The sequence below is a fragment of the Bombus pyrosoma genome, linkage group LG15 (genome assembly GCF_014825855.1).
Source record: "Bombus pyrosoma isolate SC7728 linkage group LG15, ASM1482585v1, whole genome shotgun sequence".
NCBI classification, from domain to species: Eukaryota; Metazoa; Arthropoda; class Insecta; order Hymenoptera; family Apidae; genus Bombus; species Bombus pyrosoma.
This window is the reverse complement of record NC_057784.1, coordinates 7,719,640-7,746,957: the sequence shown is the minus strand read 5'-3', so window position 1 is coordinate 7,746,957 and position 27,318 is coordinate 7,719,640. Positions and strand designations below refer to the sequence as shown.

Sequence of the window (27,318 nt, the reverse complement as noted above, 5' to 3'; positions counted from 1 at the left end):
TTTTGCGTCAGACGGCAGCTACGCTGTTATAATCTTACCTTAGCTTTACGACAACACTGGCTTAAAAAGCTTCTGCTCTACGACTTACATTTTTTAATTTGTACCACCATCGATGTATCACTATCGATGCTACGGTATATACATTTTCAGATTGATTTCAAACTTTACCAACATAATCATTGCAGCTGTGCCTCGCTACAGTGCTGAAGAAATACCGATATGTTTTGTATGATACATCCAACATCGACATAAATGTTTTCTGTGGTAAAATACTTTCGGGTACCAGTGTACATTCGTCCTCATCGAGGCAGAGAGTATAAATTTTCGAGGTAGACAGTTCGCGGAAAACAATTAGCGGGAACGTGGCCGATCGTCAAGTCGAACCATGGGCTCTTTGGTACGCGAGCGAGCGGGCGAGAGAATGTGTGTCAATCGAAAGCCGGTTTCTAGGTGGCGTCGAGCATCAACGGCCGACGATTTTCAGCGTGGAATTAATGGCGATCATTAATATCGCGATGTAATTACGTGTTTTACGCAGCCGGCCGCGGTGCGTATCGTCTGTTAATGCTCGTTATTAATACGAGCGCGTAATAACGGTGCGTCGTGCTTGGCTATTGATTCATTCGTGCGGTCGCCGATCTTGCCGGACTCCGCTCGTAATGTCGGTGAAAATCACGATTACCGCGGGGTTAAATTAATATTTACACTGTGGCAAATCGCGTAAGACGAATCACGGCGACATCCTCGTAAATAATCGACTACCCGTTCAGATCGTACCTATGATATATACGTTTTTGTACTTTTACTTTAGCCTCTTACGACGTTGACGAAAGTCAAGGAAAATTCTCTAGCGTCGTTTAAAAATAGATTTATATTTCCAACTTGTATCTTAATGCGTTCGATGTCCTCCGATGTTCTTTGACCCTGCGCACAGCCGTTCATTGAACCACGCAGGAGACAAACTCGTTGGAGATCAGAAATCGTGTTACCAGACTGTGGACGTTTACGTAAATTGTAAAGTATTTCTATGAATACGACTAAAAATGTGAAGGCTAAAGAAATTTTCGATTCGTTTACTAAATATTTTAAGTACTACGTTTCAAAGATTCCCTTTATTCTGTACGTTCTGACATCTTTAGACTTCTTATAAACGCATTACTTTTGACTTACGCAAGAATTTTCAAACGCGTTCGTGATCACCCTGTAAAAATGAATGCGTGTACACTGGCACAGAGCTCTCGTGCACGAACCGAAGTGGGTCACTTTTACCCCCTGTAGCAAGCTGGATCGCGCGATCGCGATCGAAGATCGAGCTGCATGATGCGAACGATCGCGATATTGCGTGGCATTGATCGCGTACCGCCTCGACGCGAGCGTTGCCACGTGCGAATACAGGTCGCTTCAGAAATATATTTTTACGACTCCGCCCATCCGTACACAATCATCAATTACCTTTTATTAAGATGTTTGTCTTTCTCAATATAATATCTCATACGCGTCATAAGACATTTCAGTTTTGAATAAAATATCATTGAAATTGAACGATATAATTTTTGAATCGATCTATAAGTATTCATCGTCCTATGTTCGAACATAGTTCGATTAGTTGGATGTATCGGGGTTGAGATTTATAGCGATGTATCCGAGATAACATCAATTATTACCATCGTGCTACTTCATAAATTTACGATCTCGCGAGCGATGCATTTGTCGCGATCGATCGAAGATCCAACCACGATATTCCGTAGTGTATCGCTTGCGTTGTCGTAGACGTTTCTTACCGATCGAGATATCCGTTTGAACAACGCGAAGCTCAGGAAATAGAGGGATATCTTCTCCTAATCGTCCTAAGCGTCGCACTCATGAACAGGGATGTATATCTTATTCCACGAGGAAAGTATTCGTTTAAAAAATCACGATCGTTGTAGAATATTTCATTTATTTTGTTTACACGTAATATGCAACTCTGCTGCGAGTAATAGCGGCTAGAAACGACCAGGAAGCAATCGTAGAATTTCTCCAGCGTTACCATCTTCGTGGACTAATACCTAGGGCAATTTCTATTCGAGAAACCCGTAGAAACTCGTCGTCGCATCTTGTAATCGTTTACCGAGTTAATCTGAGAGAAAGAATCCTGGGAGAGAGATTAATTCGAAAGAACAGAGAAAGACTCGTGTCGGACGAATCAGCTCGAGTGTGGACGATACGCGAGAAAACGTAGACGCTATACATCTCCGTGGCGCAATAGCCGGCCAACCGGCCTTGTCGCCATTAAAATGCATCGTCCGTCGTGGAAACACCCTTTCTAACAGTCATACACCGCCCGCCATAAATTTTACCGGTACCAGCAGCAGCAGCTTGCTCTAAATGGTAACGCGAGATTTCTACCGAGACAAAACGGTCGCCACTTAGAATCTAACCTTGCCAATCATCGATTCAAATCCGAATATCTCCTCGTGGCTCTGGCATAGCTCCTCTTTTTTCTCGGTATTTCTCACTTGGAAAACCACCTACGAGACGATGTCCACGCCTTTAAAATCGTTCCGATCGATTCCTCCAACATCGGTTTTATCTGTTTCTCCGTGTCTGTGTTTTATTCGTCTCTTCCTTCTCTGGCTTTGTTGGAGTTTTTCAGCTTCTCTCCAGGCAACGCCGACGCCCATGGCGTTCACCCGACGACCTTCTTAAGAGAGATCCGTCGACTTTTCCATCGTCCTCGATCTCCCAGTCTCTAAACCCAGGAACCAAGAAGATGGAAGATCGCCACGAAAGTACGATAACAGATGACACGTTTAGAACAAAGAATGACACTCGAAAGTAGAAATACGTGCAAATACTTTTCTTACGTATTCCTATACGCTACATTATATAGACTTTTAGGAAGGAACGGTTAAGAATACTTTAAATAGGCTGAAGAAAGACGTACGCTACAAAGGAAACGATAAAACTTCAGCTTTCTTCAGTCTAGAAATGGTAAATGGGATATTTTAGTCAAGAAGGATAATACCTCGGCAATAATATTTACTCTTATCCCCTAACGTTTGCTTTCGAAGAACAAAACAGGAAATAAGCTACAGAAAATACCGAGAGGATCGTCGCTCGTTTTCCATTTCGTTTAAAGCAAAGATTCAGTGAGACAACGAGCGCCTCTCCTTTATTTCCATGCATCCTTCGTCTGTACGTTAAATTCCGATTACCAGCCATTTGTATGCGAGCTTCACAAGTGTTCTCCCATAGGAGAACGATTTCTCTCAGCTAATCGGCGGTAATTATCTTGAAGCAGCGTAAGAAGCGGTAGTAGGCGTGCGTGCTAAAACGCTGCTGGCTATTAGAAGCGAGCTTAGGGACGAGTTCGAATGAGCGATTCGCGATAAATGTCCACTCTCGAAGCTCGAGTCGAGGTCATAGGTGATGATCGAGGCGTTATCTCCGAGGCTCTCGAGCCTGAAAACGGGAGTGGCATTACTCGGAACTCGTACGCGATTTTCTTTTTCCCTTATAGGCTCTCGGAGCCGGATCAAGGCGATCCATAAAAAGAGGCGCGCGAGGAATCGCGCGTTTTCACCCGACGCTCGGACTTCCGGTTGTAAAGGTTTCACATCGGTGTCGTTGAAATTCTCATAGAGCTCGGCCCATTTTCTCCGGACGAATTCGCCTCTGTTCCTCAAAACCAAATACACAGTCTGGTTGCTAGTTCCTCTCCTCTTTTTTCCTCTCCTATTTCTTGTTCTTTCTCTTTTCTTCTTTCTCGTCTTTTTACTCACGGCGTGACGAATTAATACATTATTAATAAATAACGAGTATTATCGCGGTTTCTCATCGCGTCCCGGTATACCGTGCATGCGAAATATCATCGCATCAAGCAGAAAAATGGCTGACAGAGCAAACATGCGAGCTTTCACGTGGCTATGGAGCAAAAATCACTGGCTCGTGTCCGATCAGTAAATGCCGACAGGTATCCGTGGTAAAGGAGAAATCGCAAAGATCGTCGTACACGCGCGTTCGACGCCTACCTCCTACAATTAAAGTAAAACATATTCAATTTGCATAATGATCGCGCGCCGGCGAGCTAATCCCCCGAACCAGGTAAAACGATCAACGCAGACGCCGTCGCATGAATGACGCTGGATTATGTCATTAAAAAACGTAAACGATACGTGGACGATCGTTGACGATGAAGGTACATCACGCAAAGATGCCGGTAATTAGACGATGTTCCTGATACGTTAATTATTCCGCAGCATCCTCAAATTTTCACTCTGATTACATGGCAGTAAGAATTTCCTGCGATCTTCCGTGTTTATTGCCAGTTTATTACGTTTATTGTATACTTATTGTCATTGCTCTTACGAGATTGCGATTTTCGAGATATTAGAGACGCGTGGAAGGATTGCGTGATTTAGATTAAAACACAAAAGAGAAGCGCTCTTCCTATCGCGAATTTTAAGCGTTGAATCGCTAGCATTTCTAACGTTAATCGTACTTCTACTTTGACGTTGAAATTGTCTCGTATCGCTTACACATCCTGTCTACAATCGCATAACACAAATTCCTACGATAATATTCAAATAACAACCTCCGCGAGAATCTCTTGATTATCTCGCTTGAGACAGTCTCGTTTGAGAAGCTTCTTCGTTTTCGTTGAAATTCCGGACCAGTTGGCACGGCTCGCTGTAATTAGCATATGAAATAAGAAATGGTCGAAACTGATGTAATCGCGGTGGACGGTGTCGCGCCGGAAACGACGATACTTTCACTGAGGCCAAGAACACCTGAGCCACGCGGGTATATACGCGCGAACGCGCTTGTTCGAGGCGAGCACGCGTGGGCGGAAGTTACACATTAAAGTTACGTCGAAGCGGGACGGACAGGTGCACCGGTACACGCATTCTCTTTGCATTGTTCGTCGCGACCCGATGCATCTCTCGAACGGCATCTTCGCGAAGCTGAAACGGGTATACCCACGCTTTATGCAAATCGAAGGACCATGTACCCGATCCTTGCCCCTGGATCGGTCTAACCGTGTGTACACTGTTACCGCTGGACACGATGTGTCCTCCGTAAGGATGTAAAACCAGCTGGAACATCGCGGATAGAGGAATATGCCAGGGGATGTTACTTCGAAATTGTTTCGTGGAAATGTTCTCGATTTTAACCGAGAATTTAGAGTCGTCGTTTATATCGTCATTTACTACACGTGTTGATTAATTCGATATCTTTTTAATTCTGGAATTATCTTCGCATCGATCAAAAATTTAGGTTGATCGTTTATTTATTTATTAGCTGTGTTAATTAATTCGGCGGATTTTTTGATATTAGAAATGTCTTGACTTTAATTGAAAATTTACATTCATCACGTGTACTACAATCATTTATTATATGTGTTAATTAATTCGCTGGCTTTTTAATAATGGAATTACCGAGCTTTAATGCACACTTTGATATAATATATGTTGTCTGCGTATGATTTATAATTAGAATGGTATAATACGAAGACAAATAAGTAGATATACCTATCTATATAAATTGTCTAAAATATTTGTAAATGTAGCTATCTCGAATTTAATTTCGCTGAAACTTTCGTAATAATAAAAATCAGATACACATACCTACAATTATAGGTAAAATACCGATTAAATAATCGTGAACGAATCAAATAATTTATTCTCGATATATTGGTTTAAAAATATTCAGATGCATATCGGTTCAAGTATATATTAAATTTCGCATGCTTCGTAACCTTCGCTGATGATTCGTTAATTCGCCGAATGGTCGACGAGTTTCAGGAAGGAATCGGCGAACGAGCATGAAATAACCGAGGTCGTGATCGTTCCCGTCCCTTGCGTTTACCAGTCGAGTCGGATTAAAATTATTAATCTCTAGCACGGCACCTAATTGTTTGGCCGACGAATTTATCATGGCACGGCGGGTAGGCAAGGCAGATTTAATTGCACCTACCTCGCAAGGACTAATTAAAGAAAGGCAAGGAGAATGCCCCTTCTCTCTATCTTTCTCTGTGGTATAACGTGTACGTCTACGTGTACGATAGCATCGTCTAAACGGAACTAACGAGCGAGTTGCTCTTAATACGCGCGCGAGCGAACACACTCCCTGCCATTTGAACGCGAAAGAGCGGGATAATATCCCTCGAGAGATATCCACATAGAGACCAGTATTGTCGAGAGTACACGTACAGATCCGCGAGTTGTCCATTCAACGCCGATAATCGCTGTTATGCTTCCAACTTTCTCCAAATTAGCGATGGAACGCCACACACCGTCTGGCTCCTCGCATTAGATAGGGTTGCTCCATCGTTTTCCTTTTACTTTCGTGCCTATTGTTGGATGGGAGGATCCATCTTGAAGGGAAATCGTAGCTCGCGTGTCTGCGAGCTTGTCAGGGGAAATTGCCTCGGAAAATTGTGCGTTTTCAAGACGCACGCATGGAAAGTTTGCGTTAGTTTCGGAAGTGGAAGTTCAGAAACGTGACAGTTTCTCAAACTCTTCGAGTTTTTGTACGCATTTTGGAAGAACTTCAAGATGTTAAGAGTCTTTAATACAGACGTAAAAAAGATGAAAATAAGTCGAACAAAGAATAGATAAAATAAGTAGGACAGGACGTTTGTATTCGTTTACGTTTCTCTAAACTACATAAATATCCGTAACTTTATCGCATCCATTTTCATTAACACCATTGTGCTGTTATTGTCGATCTATCTCACGTTTACCAAATCACGCTCACTTTTACACGCCATTCTCCCAAAAGCCACGACTAAACCAGCAAAATAACGCTCTCGCACAAAGAAGATAAATATGGGAAAATAAATCTTCGAAGTGTAAGAACGTGCCAAACACAGTTCGCGTCTCGCCAACGCGTAACCGCCCAGCCAGCTTCTGCTTAATGGCAGCAATACCGTGTTATTACGCGTAATTTCGTGGCGAGAGGCCATCAACTGTCGAAGTCGGTCATGAACACGGTCCTACGCCACTTCGAATCATTTCACCGCGAAGGACCCTCGACAACTTTTGCCCAGAACTCTCGCCATCCGCATGTGGAACGATTTTCGGCCGTAAACCATCAGTTTTAAGCGATCGTATAATCGTCGAAGAAGAGACGGGGTCCCGACTCGAATTCGGGACGAAGCTGTATATTCGTTTCTCGTGTAATATAATTTCATCGCGGAGAGAGGCCAGTCTCTCCCGAAAGCCGTCTCGGACGATAATCGTATCGAGGGAAAGGGTCGTCATGGCGTTCAGCTACCACGCTCGTAATTAAAAGCTCGCCGGAAAAACGACTTCCGTGAAATCTCGTCGAGAGAACTCTGTGCCTCGACGCTGATTATTTAGACTCGGGTCGTTACCTCGATATCGCGACATTTCCTCTCCAATTCAGAGGGTTAAACAGCCACGTTTTCGACATTCTCCGTACTTTGCTCTAAGTGCGACACTTCAGCTTCTGTATGGAACGTGGACGATTCGTTAGCTGCGATTTTAAGCCAAATTCCTCTGATTTAGCTTCGTTTCGCCATGGAATAGGCGAGAGGTGAAGCTGCCACGTGACATTGACGTTCGCTGAACTGCAAGTTTCTCGAGAATTTGTAGGAATTTTGTCGTTTTCTTCTCGATTATCGATGGTCTTATATCGTAAGGCATAGCTTGCAGAAGTATAAGTATGAAAATCATTTGTGAAATTACACTAGGTACGAATTGTAGAATTCACCGAGCATCGCAGAACGTTAATGGGATTTTTCCGAATGAGCTTTCGTTTCTTAGATATCTGTGTTTATTTTCGGCGATCTCTTTACAGCTATCGACACTTAAAATTCGATACTTGTACCTAGCAAAAAGATCGAAATGAAAAATTATTTCGCAAGTGTCGATACTTGCATCAAATATGTCACCAAAAACTTGGTGAACTAAGTAAAAAATAAACATGAACTTGTAGCTATCAAGTATGATAATATTCAGTTTTTTAAATACGATTCTAAACTAACAAGGATCCGATCTAGGATCACAAAGAGTGATCATACATAGAGAAAAGGAGAAGCAGAATACCGTGGAAATGCTGGTGAAAAGCAATTAACGAACTGTTCTATGCAGAGGCTAGGCCGCCTCTTAAAACGTGAGTTATTAACTCGATGGCAAAGGACGAGAAGGGGATCCGGTAATTGCCCGCTCGGCTAAGAGTTTATCTACCTCGTGGTTCGTGCACGTCGTCGTGGACTTTCGTTGGGGGATTAGTAAGAGTAAAACGTAACGCTCGGAGACATCGATTAACGGTAACGGTAAGCGACTTACTCGTCCGGTATTCCTGCGGTGCACGCGCGTGCACGCTTTCGAAGGCTGTTCGCCTCGGGTATCGATTTTCAGCGACGCGCCCCGTCGAATGTGCGCGATTAATTATCGAAACGCGCAGCTATTCACCACTCGATTAATTAAAATCGAACCGAGTCGGTGAATCGATCCGCACGACGAACTCTGATACGAATTTTAGCGACTGAATTTGTCGCCAAACTGTCGGATGAAAGCTACATCGATCAACTTAAGAAATTGAAAATTGGAGAAGAGCGATGAAGTTATAAATTTTATTATTATTGGTAATTTGATTTTATGATACCTACCTCCTTATGATAAATGAAAATTAAACATTTGATCTTTGAGAATATCGAACGGAATATCACTTGTGTACGTAAATAACGAGATAGAGAAGTTTATAGAAAACGACGATTGTAGCGTGCTTTTACGTGGGTGAAAAGGAAGTCGGAGCGATGTTAATCGAGATCGATGATCGGAATGAGCAAACAAACATGAAAGTAAGAGTGGGAAAAGAATGAAATTCATCGGCAGAGAAATCACGCGGGATTAGCCTCGAGTGTAATGATTCAATAAGAAAGTTTTGCTTAATCTCGTGTAAAGAAAGAGAGTACCATAAAATCGACGTTTTGTAAAATGAAGCATGCAGTTTCTAAGAATCTTTGAATACCTTTTTACCCCTTTTAACTTGTATACTCTAGCTAATAATTTCTGTACATACTAATCACATACTGTACATTTCTAATCGCAACTCTGAATCTAATTGATTTTGCTGTATTCGATTAATAAAAATTTTCGAATGAATACCGATAGAACGTTTACGTCGAATCTCGTGGATGGTATTTCAATTTTAATACCATCGACGGTAATTCCATACAGCAAACGATCGTTACAGAGGGTTTCGAGCACGGTTTAAACGAAGATTGCCACACGATATATCATAGAAACGGTGATAAAGGCAGGTAGCATGGTCTACAAAACTTGTATCACTTGTTCCGCAATTAAAGCTGCTACCCATTGGCGCGATAGTTGCACTGATAGCGCGTCGATAAGCATCGATACAAATTAAACGTTTACTGTGTAACGATGTTCCAATGTAACGTCGACTATCGATCGCGCGAATTTTCCCACGAAACTTATCATCACCCGTGAATTTTCTCTCTTATCTTGTCTTACGTTCAATCTCGTTGATCGAGGAATTTATCCTACATAAACTTCGTGAAATTCCCGAGGAAATCCAGCCGGACTGCCCTACTTTTCGTTTTCGTTGAAATCTTCGTTAATTAATTCACGCTGATCGGAACTTGCGAGGTTTTGCGTTCCAGGATAAGGAAGCATAATTTCTAAATTATAACGTTAATATTATCTAAATGTCTGAGTATGGAATTGCTATATGCTCTCTAAAATTCAATGAATTTAAAAGAAAGCTAGGTTAGCATTCCGTTATTTCATATCTAAATTATGATATCAACGGCATATATCTGACGAGTGAAAAATTAATACAGAATAATATCATCGTCGATATCGAATAACATAAATACCAAATTAATAACAAAATGAACAGATGCAACTACAATTAAGAAAGTGATTCGAAATTTCTGATCGATAGCGTATATCGTTTAAAGCGAAGTTTCTAAATAAAAACACGTCGGTGTATAAAGGGAAAAAGAAAGCCGGTTTATTCGGTTCAGCAATCTCGCGATCGTTCACGAAGCTCGCCGCGTTCCGTCAAATCGAGTCCGACAGATTTACCGAGGAATCATGCAAATCATGCGTCTGCTCGGCACTATCATCATTTCAGGTATTTCCCTGGTGCACGAGCAACCAGCCTGGCTGACTGGCTGCCACGAAAAAGTTAATCGAAAACTAATTTTCGGCGCGTTCTCTTTACCTCGCCACTTTCACTCGATTAGACGACGTGGCCCTTTAAAAACGTCCATTCCGAAGATACCGTGCAAGAGGATGGGACACCAGGCGGCTGTGTATACACTTAGCAGGAAAAACAAGCCCCCCCAGATACTGGTCTACCCTTTACAGCCTGCTTGAGAATAAGATTTAATTCACGATAGGGCCAGCCTTTCGCTACCAGCACCGTAATCACTCGGACACGTTGATGTATCGCGCGTCCCAGGGCCTCAACTCGCGTACGTTGCTTTAATTACGGGCCTGCGAACCCAGACTCCCTATACCAACTCATTCAAATTTGGCCCGGATACCCTCTGTCCGCGTTCCGGCCTGGGTACCCGCTGTCGGAAAGTAAAATTGGAATTTCGTGCTGGTCGTGCCACCGGTTGACGCGATGCTCCCGTTTTTCTCCTGCACATCGGGGACAGACAGGAGAGGAGGTTTTCTTCTTTTATTCGTGCGTCAGCTTTTGGTTATGAATCGTGAGGAGATTGCAATATGTACGGGTTCCTTGAGTTCTTGGAATTTTGAAGAAGTTATATCGCGTGTTATTCTGTACGTTTCAGCACCTTTGAATTTTCTACCAATTCTTCCGCAGACTAAGCATTTATAATTCAGATATAGTTTACAGTTTCAACGTATAGTTATTATAGTTTTATATTTTACAGTATTATTACAGCTTTAATTTTAATTCGGAGCCATACTATATCAAAGTTTAATAGTATTCATAGTTGTGGCAAATAAAAGTTTGCACTTGTTAGTGTCAAAAAAATCTAAAATTTCACAACTATCGGTTCTATATTTTTATCTTTTTTTTAAACCATCCACAAGCTGGAAATATATGTTATAATGGGATGAATAACAGAAGCACAAAGTCTCGCACATAGTTTGAATAAATCTGACAAGTGCAACAGTACGATTCGACATTAACATTCGCGTGAAAGTATACGAGGCAAGAAGAGAATGCGGTCCGTGGTATTGTCAGTCGGCCGAGATCGATCCGTTCGCCGCGATATAATTGAATATATCGACGGCGGGACGCGGCCAAGTAACCTCGAAATTCGATGCTGTATCGGCTGGTCGATTCGAATATTCGCATCGGATGTCCGACGGGTAACAGATACGCGCTTTCAGACGCAGAATGTAAGCCGGCCGGCTAACCTAGAATATCTCCTTGTTATGGCTTGACTAAGAGATTCTAGCAATTAGTCGTGAATCTTAACGATGCTCTCGGTGCATCAACCACGCCTAAGTCTCGCATAGAGATTCTACCGCTGATCTTGTCGGTGCTATCGCCCTCGATAGAGATCCATTTTAATTTATCCGGCATCGCGTAGCTAAGCTAGCCTGCTAAGATCGTAATCGAGCGATCGTTGTCTTCGGATCTACAAGATTCGATAGTTAGCCTGGAATACGAAGAAAGAAGAAAAAAGGAAAGCTCTAACGACTGATTCAAGGAGAAACTCTATCGGCTCGAAGCTTATTATCGATCACGTTTCCATTCGAACTATACGAGACTTGTAGCAACACGCTGATTAATAATTAATATATATATGTATTACGTTGCGAAGATTTTAAAGCAGATTGGAAGAAGCGTACAATGTTACTCGTGATCTCCTCTTGTCAAGAATACTTCCAAATTTTCACTATCTTTTTTTTTTTAAATACGATTCTACAAATAGTTTCTTCAAAACGGTATATATTCAGTTAATTTTCATGATTATTATTACGTTGATTATCACGAAGTGGAAGTAAAATTATCTGGTTTCTAAAAGCATGAACATTAATCAGATATCGTGATACTGAAATTAAGAAATCTTCGGGAAATGTACTCGATGAGTTTCGCTTCTAATCGGCGCAATTAACGACGAGACAAAGAATAACAGACATTGATTCGATTCAAATCTGGCAGAAAATTCATTTCATATGCCGCGAATGCAATATGTAGAGCGTTGATAGAGAAACAGAAGGTGGAACCGAATATCGTGGATCGACCAAGACCTCGAAAAGAGATCGAGGCAAGATAGGTGGCTGGATGAGGAGGATACGATGGACGGAAGCTCCAGACGAGTTAGCAGGGACGCGAGAAGGCGGAAAGATGGACGGTGCCGTGTCATTAGAGAGTGCTGGGTACGTGCCGGTCGATAGAGGAGGGATAACATTCCTGCTTCTGTCGATAGATCGATCATCGTATCGTTCTGCCCTCCTATCCTTCTACTCTCTTTCTCTGCCTTCCGCCACTTTTTCTATTCTGCCAGCTCATCTCTCGCGTGTTTCGTGGTATTTCTCTGGAGTAACGGCCGCCCGTTGCAGCCTCTCGTCACTCAGCTCCGTTCAATTGGCTACAGCTCGATTCTCCTCAAGTTTTTCACCATTTCTCAGCGGCAGATCGATTGTTCTATCCGCCGGTGATCGATTGGAAACCGAAGAAGAACGGATCGCGAACCACGAGTGTGAGAGATGGACCAACTTGGAGGAAATGACAGTTTTTGTTAAGGTCGAGTCTTCTGGGCATCCTCTACAGTTTCTTAGGAAAGAAGTAACGTTATGGCACTTTTCAATTCGCGAACGTTACCGTGCAGATACCAATAAATTCCTCGAGAAACTATATTCTTTGCTGGAATCAGCTTCTAGCGTTTAAGCAATCGATCGTAAATATTGCGAACTTTTAGATTCATTACGATCAATGCATATCGATCAGCTCATCTATAACTTTCTAGTTAAATCACATCTAGTCGAAACTAACTATCCGAATAGTTCACAATTTTAACAGTTTACATAACATAACATAATTTTAACAATTGTCATTTTTGTATATTTTTTATACTTTAAACGGTGCCATATATATTTGCTGTTTATTCTAGTTTTAATTAAACCAAAATCACGTTTGCCAAATATCAGCGTGTAACTAAAGTCCGGTCAGCCATGCGCACGTGGTGGAAATTAAACGCCGTTGTCCATAATGAAACGTGTTCACGTGGCACGGACGATCGAGCAACAAACGGATTCTCTCGGTCGCTTTTCCCGTCGGTTTTCGTCCCGTTCCTTCAGATTGCTCCATTTTGATCGCGGCGTTTCGCCGTCACGCGTCGGTGCGCTTCGAATTAATTAATATAGGCTGGTATCATTGGAGCGGTAAGAAGCGAAATAGCTCTCTTTTTTCAGCAAAAAGGAAACAGCTCGACCATCAGGTTCAGAGCCGGTACTCTCATTATACTAGTCGTCTTATCGAACGATAACTTTCTCGATACCCGCCTCTGCCTTCTACTCCTCTTCCTCTTTCTTTCTTTGCTTCTTTTCCATCTTTTCCTTCCTCCAGCTCTCGCGTCGTTTTTCTTCCGCTTTACCTCGTACCTTTTCCATTGTCGAACAAATAACAATGCACGATAGACTGGAAAGAAATGTAACGTGAATAATAAATATAGTAAATATGGTATTCGTAGATGTAGTATGAATCATTGATTCTATGTACGCGGTATCTTAATATTCTAATTAAAAATCCTTAAGCGCTTAGAAGGTTGAAATAGACAAAAATTAAGCGGTAGAAAATGACTAAAATGATGGGTGGAATTTTTCTCGGTCAGAGAGCTGTTTTAATACACTGCGAGACACGAAGGACAGAAGGAAGCTCACGTGCAAACTGGCCTTTACTTGAATGGGCCACGGCACTTCCTCCACGCCACGGGAGAGTTACCGCTAATCTGCACTCGCGCTCAGCTGGTGTTACCACCGCGTTTACATGAACCGCGTTACCACCGCCCGTGAACATGAATTAATTTCACCGTGTCGCCATTTTTGTAACAATTCATTTAGAGTAGGCGCCTGCTTCTGTTAGATAACAGAACACTCGCGGAATGTTACACGTTTCGTGTAACGCAGGAGGGAAAAATTGCTCCAGTACGCGTGGAACATAGTGTATAAATTTACAGAGTACAGTGAGAAATTATGTGCACACTTGTGCATGAATTTTAGTGCAATTAAATTTTTACTCTTTGCTCTTATTCTGTATAGTGTAGAAACGAAGAGTATGCTAAATTTCTACGTATACTATGAATTTGTTTTATTGCATATTTTTAGGTTCTTCTGTTATTTGTTTAGATAATAACGTAGTAGTAAGTATATAGTAAAGTAGCAAGTGGTATTTTCTTCCTTTTTTTTTATGAAACAGGTATAAGGAAGAACTGTATTTGTCTAGAGAGCTTTCAAATTTGTATAACAAATACGTATAATGGATGTGTCTTAAGCCAAAGTGGCACAGTAATGGTCTTGACAGCAGAGTTATTGTTAGAAATTTTCTTGAAACAAACAATGAAAGTTAAGTTCTTGTACCTGCTGAAATTATACATTTTGTATACCATCCTTTGTACCATTCTCCCTTTAAGTCTTTCAATTCCGAAATACCTATTCAAACAGCCCTTACAGAAAACACCACAAAGTTCCAATTAACTGAAATTACATTTCAAACTACGTGTTACCGCTTGCTCGCCCTTTTATCCCAGGCTTTTCGAAAGCTTTCGTATATATACATATGTATACAATCTAAAACGATACACTTGGGTGCACGTATCCAGATTCCAGCTTGCATCGAGCTGTGCGCAAAAAATTTCGCATCGTACGGTTCGCAAAACGTGTTGAGCAGGTGGGGAAGGGCCGGTGGCCGCGACGCCGCGGCCGATGCGCGAGTTGCCTCGCAATTAGTGGAAATAATTTCGTCGTTAATTGCGTCACGGGCTGGCGGCTGCATGTTTTCTCCGTTGCGCCGTTTCGTTTCTTCTCGCCTACCGCGTTCCGTGTCCCCTCGAGCCCAGCAATCCGCTTTCTTGCTTTCTGAACGCGTTTCGAGCCACCACATCCTATCGTTTCGCGAAGCGCACCGCTGCGAGCTGGCCTCGTTATCACCGTTCGATCCTCGAGGAAGCGAGGACTGACACGCGCTGGACGTGATTTTGATAGATGACCGCGCGAATAATTCACGCGCGCGAAATGCAAATGCGATCCTTCGCTCCCCTCGAGAGATGAGCATCGAGCACAATGAGAAGCGTTCGGCCTAGTTCCGAGAGTAGAGTACGTTTACTAGGTAGAGAGACGAGAGGCAAGTTTCGTATATATTATCTATATTATCTACATATATTTCGTATATATGATCCATTCTTCGACACACGGGTGGAATTCGTGTACGAATCAGGCGACCGTTTCGATACGTCACGCTGTCGGATCCTAGGACCAGCGTAACGCAACGACGAGTTTATCTGCTGGAACATCTGTTAAATTTCTACCGTTGCTTTTTGTCAAGCCGCAACGTCGCCGGTTTGTATATCGCTGGTGGCTAAATATGTGGACTACTTGTTGGAACCTCCTTTCGTCGAACTATTAATGAGAAAGAAAAACGAACGAGAGCCTGTATACAAATCGTCAGATCTGTCACGTTCTTGAAACCATATATCATATCATTACTACAAAAGCGATTATACTCGATAAAACGATGTAGTTTAGCTTTTTATTGTCATTTTTTATTATGCGAAAATTCTCTGGCACTTTTATTGTTATCAGTTTTATTCTTATCAGTCAATTCTCTTTATTCTTATCAGCTCGTATCGGCCCCGTTCGTTCTAATTTTAGCTATCTTTGTTTTAAAAATGGTATGATTCGACGCGTTCATCGATAAACACAATTTAGCGAAAGAACAGCAAATTCGCGTAACAACTCTGTCCAGACTAATTCTAGTTACCGCTGACTATTCGTAATTCAAAAGTACCGTTCACGATCACGTGGAGAAAATTCACATATCGACTGTGTCCATCCTAATTTTAACTATCTTTGACTGTTGACGAGTGGAAAGTACCGTTCGGGAAACAATCGTATAGCCCAATTCACGAACACACGAAAGTGTATCGAGTCCAGCTGACTGGAGCGCCGAGTCGAACGGGAGCGCATGCCGGGTCGATTTTGACATATTTCCCCGGATGACCTTGAATAGCCGAAGACGCCGCGACGGCCTAAGAGGATCGGCGCTGGAAGAAGGACGAGTGACGGTGGCGATAGTAGTTAGCGGTAGAAAAGAAGAGGGTGAACGAAGAAGGAAGAAGGAGAAGGAGAAAAGAGGGCCGGTGGAACGAGAGAGAGGAACGAAGCAGCCAGGAGGAACGAGACGAGGAAGGCCGATGATGGCTACGATGGTGATGGTCAGTGGTTGTATACCGGTTAAGCCGTTCAGTGCCAGGCCGGCGTCCGTCACGGTTAAACCTCGACTACTCGGTCGTTCGATCTCTCGTAGACCAATCGAATCCTCCGGGATTCCTTCCTTCCATCTGGGGATCGTCGCCTGGACCAAATCGATGCACCAGGTCATCCAGTCGTCCTTTAAACTGGTGCACCAACTTGGCCAATTTCAATTTCTTTCGAGAACCTATTTAGTTTCCTATCGAATTATATAGTGATACTTAGAGAATTCGATTCGTGACCCGTAACTGGATCAGTTTAATTGGTAAAAAAGAGAGAGAACAATAATAATCGTTGGAATTTTATATGGAAGATTCTTGACCCGGAGTTATACAATATTTGTGATGATATCGAACGACCGTTTTCGCGAAGGATTCCTCGAGGCAGCCGTCGGAACTCGATCTACTGCGATCTAACGAAGACAGAAACCGTTCTCGACCCCCCGGAAATTAAATACAACGGTTCATCGGCGTGGATCTCGAATTCTATCCGCCTGAGTCATAGGCCTCTCCTTAGAGAGGAAGCGATTCTCGCATCAATCAGCGGTTCCTCTGATCCGATACACCTGGACCAAACCTTTCTACGTCACCAGTGATTCACCAGAAAGCAGATCCGAATGTGTACCAAATGTTCGACCTTCTAGGTCCGACATTGATCAGGCAATTTCAACGATCCTTCAAAATGGACATGTGATTAGGACATGTGAATGTGTGAAAGGACTAAAGAGAGACTCATCTAGAAACGAAGGAAGGAATTGGTGAAAAATTCGGGGCGGTAGAGGTGTTTCAGAATGGCGAGTGACATGGCGATCCGCGGGTCATCGGGCAGCGGGAATCGAAGCAACCAGCCATCGGGATACCAGGATTCGGAGCGAGCGCGGATGAAGTAATTACGAGGACTGACCAGTCACGGACCAGTCTGATCCCACGGGAGATCCAGGTACTTCTTCCGCGTGTCTCTCATTCTTCCGTGCTTCCTTCAGAAAATCGTGTTCGTTCCTTGCGCTGCTGATCGAAGCTCAATACTCTCTCTCTCTCTTTCTCTCTTTCTCGCGCGCGCGCGCGCCAACGTGCCGATCCATCGTTTCTCGCCTTGGTACAACTTCATCCGCAGCAAAGACGGAACACAAGCTGCGAACCGGACGGAATTCGATGAATCGGCCGCGATTACCCTCGCCGTCGCCACTGTTCTCTCCTTTTTAGGTGTCGTTAACCTTCCCTTCTTCTGGTGCTATAATAGTCGAATGTGATCGATATACCATTCTATTTTCAACAGGGCTAATTTGCCGTTGATATATCTACTAGCGAAGATATAGATAGGTTTTAGTTGGAGTTTCACAGTTTTGCGTACAACTTTAGGTACAATGTTTGATTGCTCGTTGGTGGTATAGTGATTCTTGTTTTCGATCGAAGCATGGCTAGAAAATGTATGATATATTTAACTGTAAAATCAACGGAAAGATAGAGTTTATGTGGTTCGAACGACGAGACATTTTCGGTGAGATGAGGATCTCTGGCTATAGTCTTAACAGCCTACCTTTTTTCTCTCTCTTTAACTCGTTAACCGAAGAAGACTGGTTAACTCGAGCTATCGATCTCTTCAACATAGTAATTTCTTTCGCTAATTTCTTTATATGTTTCCTATATCCTCTGCCTTTCTTCTCTTTTCACTTGTCGCTTAGCTTCTGTTAAAAATACGACGCGCGAAGAGAATCACAATGGAAAAGTAGCTATATAAATAGTAAACTATTGGTCAGGTTAATAAGACGAAAGAGCTACGATCTGTCTCGTAAAAGTAAAAGCAGAATAGAATGGGATACCGGAGGTATCGGCTAGACGTTTCGTCCTTTACGACGCAATCTTCTCGTTCGCTTATCTTGTAGCAGACAGGAGGGAAAAACGTGGAAGATTATCAAGGAAAAAAGAGAGAAAGCGAAAGAGAGGACTGATTTTATCCGTGAAAGCAATTGCACGCGGCATACGGACGCGATAAAGCTCGGGCAATTCTGCTACCAGTTACGAGTCCTTGATGGCCGATGCTACTACGATTTCCACGTTACCCGTGGCCACTCGAATACCGTAACGACGCCGAACGTGACTTCGATCGAAAAGTCGTCGTGATACGTCCTGTATCGTCAGGCTGCTCGTTTCCAGTTATCTATTACCGTTGTCATACTTCCGTAATACTTCTTCATTGGCCGTTAATCGAGCGTCCTGCCCTTAGGCCTGGTCCATACTGACGTTCTTATATCCTCGTGCTTCTGAGATTCGTTAATTTTTTACAAACAGGGAGCGAGCGTAGGTACACTGATATTTATGCATTTACCATATCGTATCCGATATACAAAATATTTTGAAGATCGGTCTTCCGAGTTTTGTGCTAGGTTCGCAGTTACGTTTAAAGGAATTGTACCAGTAAGAGTACAATGGCCAGGTTTTTTAAATTCGTGTACGAATACAGGTACAGTATAGATATGTATGTAGCACGTGATAAATCGAAAAGCTTGGACTAGAAGAGCGGCAGAGATCAAAGGCAGCAACATGTTGCTACGAGCTGCAATCTTCTCTGTCCTCATAGAACTCCACTTTCATCTTCCGTGTTCCGATCATACATTTATTTTACATGCTGCTCGGAAACACTCGTGGCTCCATGTAGCATCTTATATAGATATATCAAAACTAAAGATAACATCCTGCGATAACGTCCAACTTTTGAAAGACTAGATTGAAATCGAAGATTAACGTCGAAGATTATCTCGATCGATAAAACGTGGAAATTGTATTAAACCTCGATTTCGATGTCGAAGAAAGCAGAAAGCGTAGAAAAGTAACGCCTCGGGTGAACTCGGAAGATGATTGGCAGTGGCTGGCAAGCAAAAGAGGAAAGTTAAACGCGCTCGTTGTCGTTTGGTAAATTGTTCATCGACTTTCGAACTAATTACACAGGGACGAGAGTAAATTTATGTTCCCATCGGTGTGAAACCGGCATTAGATACGAAAGTCTAGCTCGGGGGAGTCGAAAGAAAAGTGGTAGACATGCACGTTTATAGATAATACTGGATGCACAGTAAATTTGCCTCTGTCTTGAAGCGAGCTATCAGTTTCAATTGGCGTGTCGTATCGTGACCCGGCGTTTCTCCTTGCTCGTTCCAGTAGCCGAGTATTGTCATTATCGACCCGTTCGATGTACCGTAGCGTTGTTACTACGAATAAAATAAATGCTATTAGTTTAATTGTGTATAATAAATTGCTGATTCGTCGCTGATCTATGCGTTTGGACGTCCAGTAGCGTGACACTCTACATTTCGCATTCAAAGCCTGCGTCGAGTTCTATTTATATGGAAAGATATTCTAAATTTATACTTTATACGCTGCCGACCATAATTATTATGTAATTCCTTCGATAAGATTTGTTTCGTTATTTCCACATCCACCAGTATCAAACGTGAAAGAATTTATTTTCCCCAATTTTTTTGTTTCGTCTAGCGATAAAGCACATAAAAACTTTTAAACATGAGCGTAGATATTTACACAACTAAACTAGATAAATTCTGAACCCCCAAAGACTCAGCCTATAAAATACATCTATCCATCTAAATTAGACGAACTCTGAAATTCCAGAAACTCGGCCTATGCGATAAAAGATGCACAAAAACAGGGAATTCTGTCGGTCCAACGAAGCGAAAGCTAGCAAATCAAGCGCGGACATTTCTATGGACAGGTTGATCCTCGTATTCACCGATCGTCGTGCTCGATCATTCCTGATCGATCGAATGACGTCGTCGGGGCGCGCGCCATCGATCGCCACCGTTTTATAGGAAGTTACCAGGGCGTTATCTCACGGCGAACTCTGCGGCGCATTCTTCCTTTTTCCGTCGCGGTGCAACGGGATCCCGATGGCTTGATTTCGCGCCTATCGCGGCAAAAACGCCGAGTTATCGTGCGTTCCACCCGCAGAGGGGCCACCGTTTCACGAAGATCGTTACGTAGCCGACTTGTTGGCTTCGTCTTCTATCATCTAGAAGAATTTATTGATCAATAAAACGTCTCCATTTAATGGGAGCCCCCGTTAATGAACGACATCCTGGTCAATCTTGAAATTTCACAGGTTCGACATACGTAAGATCCTTCGCGAGCTTATTGTGAACACGAGGGAACACGCGTGCCCGATTATTTTTCTCTTTTTCCGTTCGCGTTCAATAACTGGTTCTGTCTTGAGGTAATTATATTAGTGTACGCGTAACGGGAATTAAAGATCGTTGCGAGTACCTTTATTTTCGTTTTGCAAGGCTAGAGTAATAGAGACGCGTTTTAGGGAATGTGGAGAATGATTCATTGATAAAAAAGGAATGCAGATATTTGAATATCCGATACTGCAATATCCGATAGCTGGTTATTTTTGTAAATAGAATCACAAAATGTACGAGCGAGCAAAGTTTCATGGCAATTAGAGATCCTCAGTTGAAAAGATTGCAAGGATTCCTCTTTAGAATTTTTTTCATTTTCAATCGTTTGCTTTCCTAATTTTCTCTTTTATAATCTAAAGTCTGTAATCTAAAACTTAAACTTGCATTGGTCACGGTCAATTCATAACGCAATTACTCTACTGGAAAAAATGTAAAACATCTCAATAGCTACCGTAAAACTACAGCAATGTAACAAAAATAATGCAACTACGATTTCTCTAACAGAATCTCCAAAAATCGTCGTAGTTGGAACAGGTCGTTTAACGGGCAAATGGCCTCGGTAGCCAGAGATCGCGAAACAGTTTATTAGCCGGGCGTGCTATCTGGTATCAGGCAGGCGAGCTCCGATACCTGATCGTAGCGAGCTTAGTGCCCGCGTGGCAGATTCGTACGCGTTCAGGTCGCGTTCGGTGTACGGGAAACTGGTCTCCGCGGCTCTCTATGAATAGAATTAATGGACGGTGATTCCGCGCTTAATCGATGCGAAAGAGAGGACTGCATGGATCGTGAATGACGAGCCGAGATGTTCGATATCGTTGGCTTCGCAAGAATTTTAATTATTGTCAGCAAACCGTCGTCCAACGCGACTCGAATTAGCAGCGGCGGCCTACGTGGTTCGCCGATAATCGACGATTTATCGTTCGATTCGCCGTCGATCGTCGGTGTCGTCGTCGCTGTCTTTGTATCTGAGATAACGCGTTCCCGAGTGTCGACGTCGTCGCCGCCGCCGCCGCCACCGCCGCCGTCGTCGTTTGGCGAACAGTGGCAAGCAAAACACGCATCGATGCCTCCTGTACGTGCCTCGAAGGCCGCTGGCTTCTTCTCTCTTTCCGCGATTGAGTAACTGTACATCATCGACAACGTCTACGCCGTGCTCGCGTCCCGAAACGAACCGGGGCAAAAAGCGGTCTCGCGCGCCTCGCAAATAACACGGTGGATTATGAATACGCGGGGCAGTTTATTAAGAGACATAAATCGCGCAAAAACCGCCGACCAATTACGATTCGCTCCAATTCGCTCGGCATTCGCACCCTACGAGTCGATTAACAGCAGTTTGTACGATTTCTACGCGTTCAGCCCTAGACAAAAACTTTGTTTGGTCAACCAGTCTACCTGTTAGATCAACGCGTCTTCAAATATCCTCGATAAATAATTGAATATCCAAGTGTTCGACCCTTGCCATTGGTCAGGTACCTTCTTCCTTACCAGTTCCTCTTTCGTCGAAAGGACTACTGTACTTTAATTTCGTTCTCGATTCAGAAATAAAGTACGAAGAGATAGAATAGTTATAGCGAAATGGGGAGGAAGGATTTATTCGGATCAGCGTGAGAATGGACGATACGCGGGATAATAACGAGAAATCGTTAGTCGTGGCACACTCGAAAGCGAACGGCCTTTCCCATGGCAGCGGTAACAACCAAATTCCAGGCTGACGAACTCGCTTCTTCTTCTGCTCCCCTTAATCATCCTCCATTTCCTGCAAAGCTCTGCTACGCCCGCTTGTTAAAACTGCGCGAACGCCTGCAACTGAACAAGCCAGGAAAGACATAAATTAAATTACCGCGGAATCAAGCAGCGAGTCTATAGGTGGAATCATTCGCGAACTCGGAAACCGATGATTTTCGCAAAGCATTACGGAAGAACGAACTTAAGAATAAAGGACAAAGAAAAGGGATACATGATAGCATAAAGCATGCAGACAGCATAAAGGCATCTTATGGTCGTCTTAATCCTTGAGTGACGTTAATCGCGAATTAACGTTTGAACTCTATCATCAAACAAATCAAAAAAGTCAAACAAGTACAATGAAATATTTCAGTATCGTTTAATGTTAGATAACCGCGCATTAAATCTTCAAGTACACGACATAAATCATAAGTGCGAAATAATGTCACTCGATGAAATAAAAATAAGGAACGTGCATAAGGACTGGGTGTCCCAGTGAAATGAGAACATATTAAAACGTCTCGTAATGGTTTCGGTTCGTAGACTCAACATCCTAAATCGTTTCATCACGGTTTGTTGCTCGCGATTTCTATCGAGATTCAACAAACTGACGAATAACACAGATGGATCAAGAGGATGAAGATATCTTGTTCGCTTCTGGAAGAAATTAAGATATTTCGTAATGTTTTCGATTTGTAACGTCGAGACACTAAAAACCACCATTCTATCTCGATTCGTTGTCTGCAAAAGGATTGTTGTAAAATCGGTTGCTTAATCAGGGGCTAATTAATTTGACGACCGTGTCACGAGACGCGTACGAGCCACGTACGGTATCAGATCGCTAATTGCAGTCCATCACGGATTATTAGCCAACGCATAATGACGATGTATAGGGGCGCAACGACAGCTTCTCAAACGGCAATTTGATTCTCCATCTTCGTATTGCGATTTACGTACCAATTATCGACGATCGTTCTTCTTCGTTTTACGGTCTCTTATAATCAGGCTATACACCGTGGTATAAAAGTAACTTTAAGAAAAACTATCGAGTACCGCGGTTAACGAGAAGAAAATTCTTAGCAGCGTTTTAAATTTTATGTTAGATCGCTCGTACATACATCGTTCTATAAAATTACACAATATGCTTCATTTTTGAAGAGGCATCAGTGAAAAAAGTATGTTGTGGTAATTCTTTATTTGTTTTCTTAAAACATACTAAATTGTTATTACATACTAGCCACTTCGTAACTGCTATTTATAATCACTATTATGAATAAAACATGACAGAAAATAATGGTTATTTTAATCTTGGGTGTTCTGTAACACGGTAATCGAGTAAAATGTGACAAAACGCCTCTACATAAAAAAATGCCCGCTATTATTTCTGAAGAAATATAAGATTAAATCGTCCATTTCTCGAACATACGTACGCGTTAATTTTTCATAAAAGCAATACCGACTTCTTAAATTACTTTACTCGCCGATTGTTCACGCTATTCGGTCAGTGTCGAGTTTCAATCTTGTCGAGTTTTAGCTTTTATCCTGCATACAGCAGGCTCGAATGTCTTAAACTAAATAGTAGCAAGTGGCCGTAATCTGATCGTAATTTCAACAGCTGACATTTTAGAACCAATGGCTGCTTCTCAAACGCGTTTTCAATCCCCTTAGAAACTCGCATCAAATATGTCTTCTTTTTTATTTTCTCGTTTCATCTCCTCAACGATGCGCCATCGAAAAATGTTGATTAAGTTCGTCGCGGGTCCTTGCACATCGACATTGTCCCCGTTAGGTTCGGGAGCCGTTTAATTGGTCGGTTAGTAGGTTAATTGACGCGTTCTTTTCTCTTAATCAGCAGTGTATCAGCATGTGTGGATAACGAGGTTAAATTGTGGTTGGCTCCTTCTTCAAATCTGACCTCGCACTATGCCGGCACAATAGAAAGGCGCGTTTAACCTTTGCGGACGACACCGGGTCTTCATGCGCGTTTCTGCGATTCGCGTAGAAATATTTCACGGTCGGGACGATTAACGCTGAAATGGGAACGAGTCGCTGTGATAACCGCTACTCGTTACGGAACATTTCTTTGAGGAATGACGCGCCTCCGCGGGAACACGGTTATCGTGCAGGAACTCGCGGAAATTAGGATTAATGCCTCAGTAATGAATTATCAGGATGCACGTGAGGTGCCTTAAAAAGTGATAGAACATTCTTATAGTAAGAATGAATCGAAAGATAAGTATTTACAAAAGTATATGCACGCATTTTATGGATTTATTATACCTTATTAATTTAACATTAAATTTGAAATTCGATACTATAATTTATATCGAGATAGACTTTAATTAATATAGCCTGCAATAAAATGGATTTATTTGCTTCCAACTGATGTATAAATATATAAATTCATTTATACACAGTACATCAGCACTAGAATCAAATTGATCGTTGATCACAACACCAAACCAATCAAATTGATCAGAAACGAACTCATTGTCCCGGCAATTATTAAAAATATCCAAGTCTTTTGGCACTATTCGCGTTTACGTTTATTCAAATAGAAGCATGGTTACATATATTTATCTATTTCTTGTCATACTATTTTAGTTTTAATTAACTATGTACAATATAACATATTTAAGTATATAATAAAAACATTTATTGAAGGAAATATTATCATTGGTAGAGATGGTAGAGAAGCACACGTAAAAGTACGAGTTCCAGAGTATGACTACTCCTGAGAATAACAAAAGAAAATTGTTATCGCAGACTGTGGAAGATAAGGTTGCTCCGACCCCTGTTCTAGATTGAGGGCTCGAGTTTGAGGACCGTTTTCTGCTATATGAACGACTTGTCCTATGAGACAGTACAATACAATGGAGTGTGGACTGTAATACAAGTTTTGTAGCATACGAGAAAATTCATAGCTGGCTGAGTTCGTATAGTAACATTGCCGAGCAGCGGCCATGGAATGGCCCTGTGACGTTTGTGTCGGAATAGAGTGGCAAGAAAAATGATCATGCTTGAAAACAGAGTCTAGGGAACATAGAAAAATTGTAGCAATTTAACCAATAATATAACTGCACAAATACAATAATTCAGAGAAACATCAGTTCATAGAATTACTTGCATAGAATTACTTTGACTGTGTGTTACTTCTAGTATTAAACGATTGAGAGTAATCATATTTGATATTCGATTTTAAACATTGTACGGGTATTTTCATATAGATTTAAAAATTTCGAAGAAGATTTCTGGAGTGGTCAAGGTTTTCATTTCGTAATTACTTTTTAGTATTCAATGGCGAGCTCGCGATCGGGAATAGGACGATTGTACTCTATTTGCGTTTATTTACGCCTGGCAGACAGGCCGAAAACGTTTGAGTATAAATTTTAATGGGCACATCGGGCCTTCCCCGGAGCTCGTTCACGAAAACTCGTCACGTAGAGATCCCGGCACGTGTTTAGGAAGTCGCTAGAGAGCCACGAGCATTATGAAACCTCGTCGCGACTATGAATGTTAATGGAAGCTTGGCCGCGCCGACGTTTACTATCGCCGTTGCAGAAAGTATGTATAAACACAACTGCTGCGCCGAGTGCATCCGCGCCTCGATTTCACGACTGGCATGGCGTGTCCCAATGGTTTCGAGCGTTTCAAGAATTCACATTGCACCACGAGAACTTCTACGAAGCATCCTTAAAATTGCCCGCCGTGGTTTCATACTGCACGCGACCACGATTTACATCTTGAACAATCCGATCCTGATGAAATTGCACATCGAATCCCCCGGAAAGATGCTTTAGAAAGATAATTTAGAAGATTTTTATTATAACAATCTTCGTGGTTCGTGCAATTTTATATTAAGCGGTCCAAAAACTTGGTACGTAATAATTTTCGGAAGTTCTAAGGACAATGTCGCTTTCTCACAGAGAGTATTTAATACTCGGCGTTGAAAAGAAGGTTGAAATATAATTTAAAGGAATTGAATGTAGTCTTCGGTTAGAAAATTCGATCGTAACATAATTTCGTAGCAAGTAATTTACAAACTGGGTGAAAAATAGCCTACAGAAATTTTTAAATTGCCGTTGTATTCTGTAGCATGGAACGCTCGACGATTCTCATCTTGGAAATTTAATCCTGATGCAATTGCGCGCTGAGTGGTCTGCAAGGAAGGTCGAAGAATAATTTATAACATCGTAAGAATTCGAAGCGGATGCAATTTTGTAGCAAATGGATCAAAAGGATGAGGATAATATTTGTAGAAATTTTAGAAATACTGTCCTTTGGTATAAAACGCTTCGTACCTTTTATCTTGAAAATTTAATTCCGATACAATGCTACGTAGCCTGAAAAGGAGATTGAAGAATAATTTATGAAACTATAAAACTTTCTTCCTGACGCAATTCTCTGTAAAACGGCGTAAAAAATTCTAAAACTATTATCTCTCTTTGATATAGAGTACTCGACATTTTTCACATTGAAGATTTAATCCTAAAGCAATTGCATAGCGAATAGCCTGAAAAGGTGGAAGAATAATTTACCAGCTCGTTCTCATAAGAACTTAATCCCGATACTCTGTATTAAGTGGCTTAAGTATCGGTAGACAAATAATTTACGAGAATTCCAAAGTTGCTATCACACATATCCTAGCGTGGAATGCACGAGACTTCCCACGTTAAAAATTTGATCCTTATACCAAACGACTTGGAAATTGATGGAAGAATAATTGAGATAAATTCCACGAGATTAGACTTTACGATCAGATAAATCCGTTGGATCAGTAGGTCATGTGGTGCGTGTGCTTTTTGCTGCACACGGTTTCTCGTAATGTCTAGTCGGCCAGGAAACACCAGTCAGCGACAGTTTTATACTCTTTGCTTCTTGACCTTGCCCCAGAGAGGCCACCGATCGGAACACTATTCGAAGCATGTAAGGTAGAGCAGTAGTTTCTTTCCTTACCACTGGACGCTTAAC

The 27,318-nt window shown here is 42.1% G+C and overlaps 1 protein-coding gene across 5 annotated transcripts in view; it reads left to right on the top strand.

Moving 5' to 3' along the window:
- The window catches only part of LOC122575554 (serine proteinase stubble-like), a 56,434-nt gene that overhangs the window by 12,828 nt on the left and 16,288 nt on the right, over window positions 1-27,318 (top strand). Inside the window, exon 1 of one of the 5 annotated variants that reach the window (XM_043744629.1) lies at window positions 16,473-17,375. The exons of the other annotated variants lie outside the window; for them this stretch is intronic. The gene's annotated coding sequence lies outside the window, so the exon portion shown is untranslated. Of the gene's footprint in view, window positions 1-16,472; window positions 17,376-27,318 lie in introns of those variants that run through there. 5 annotated transcript variants of the gene reach the window in all.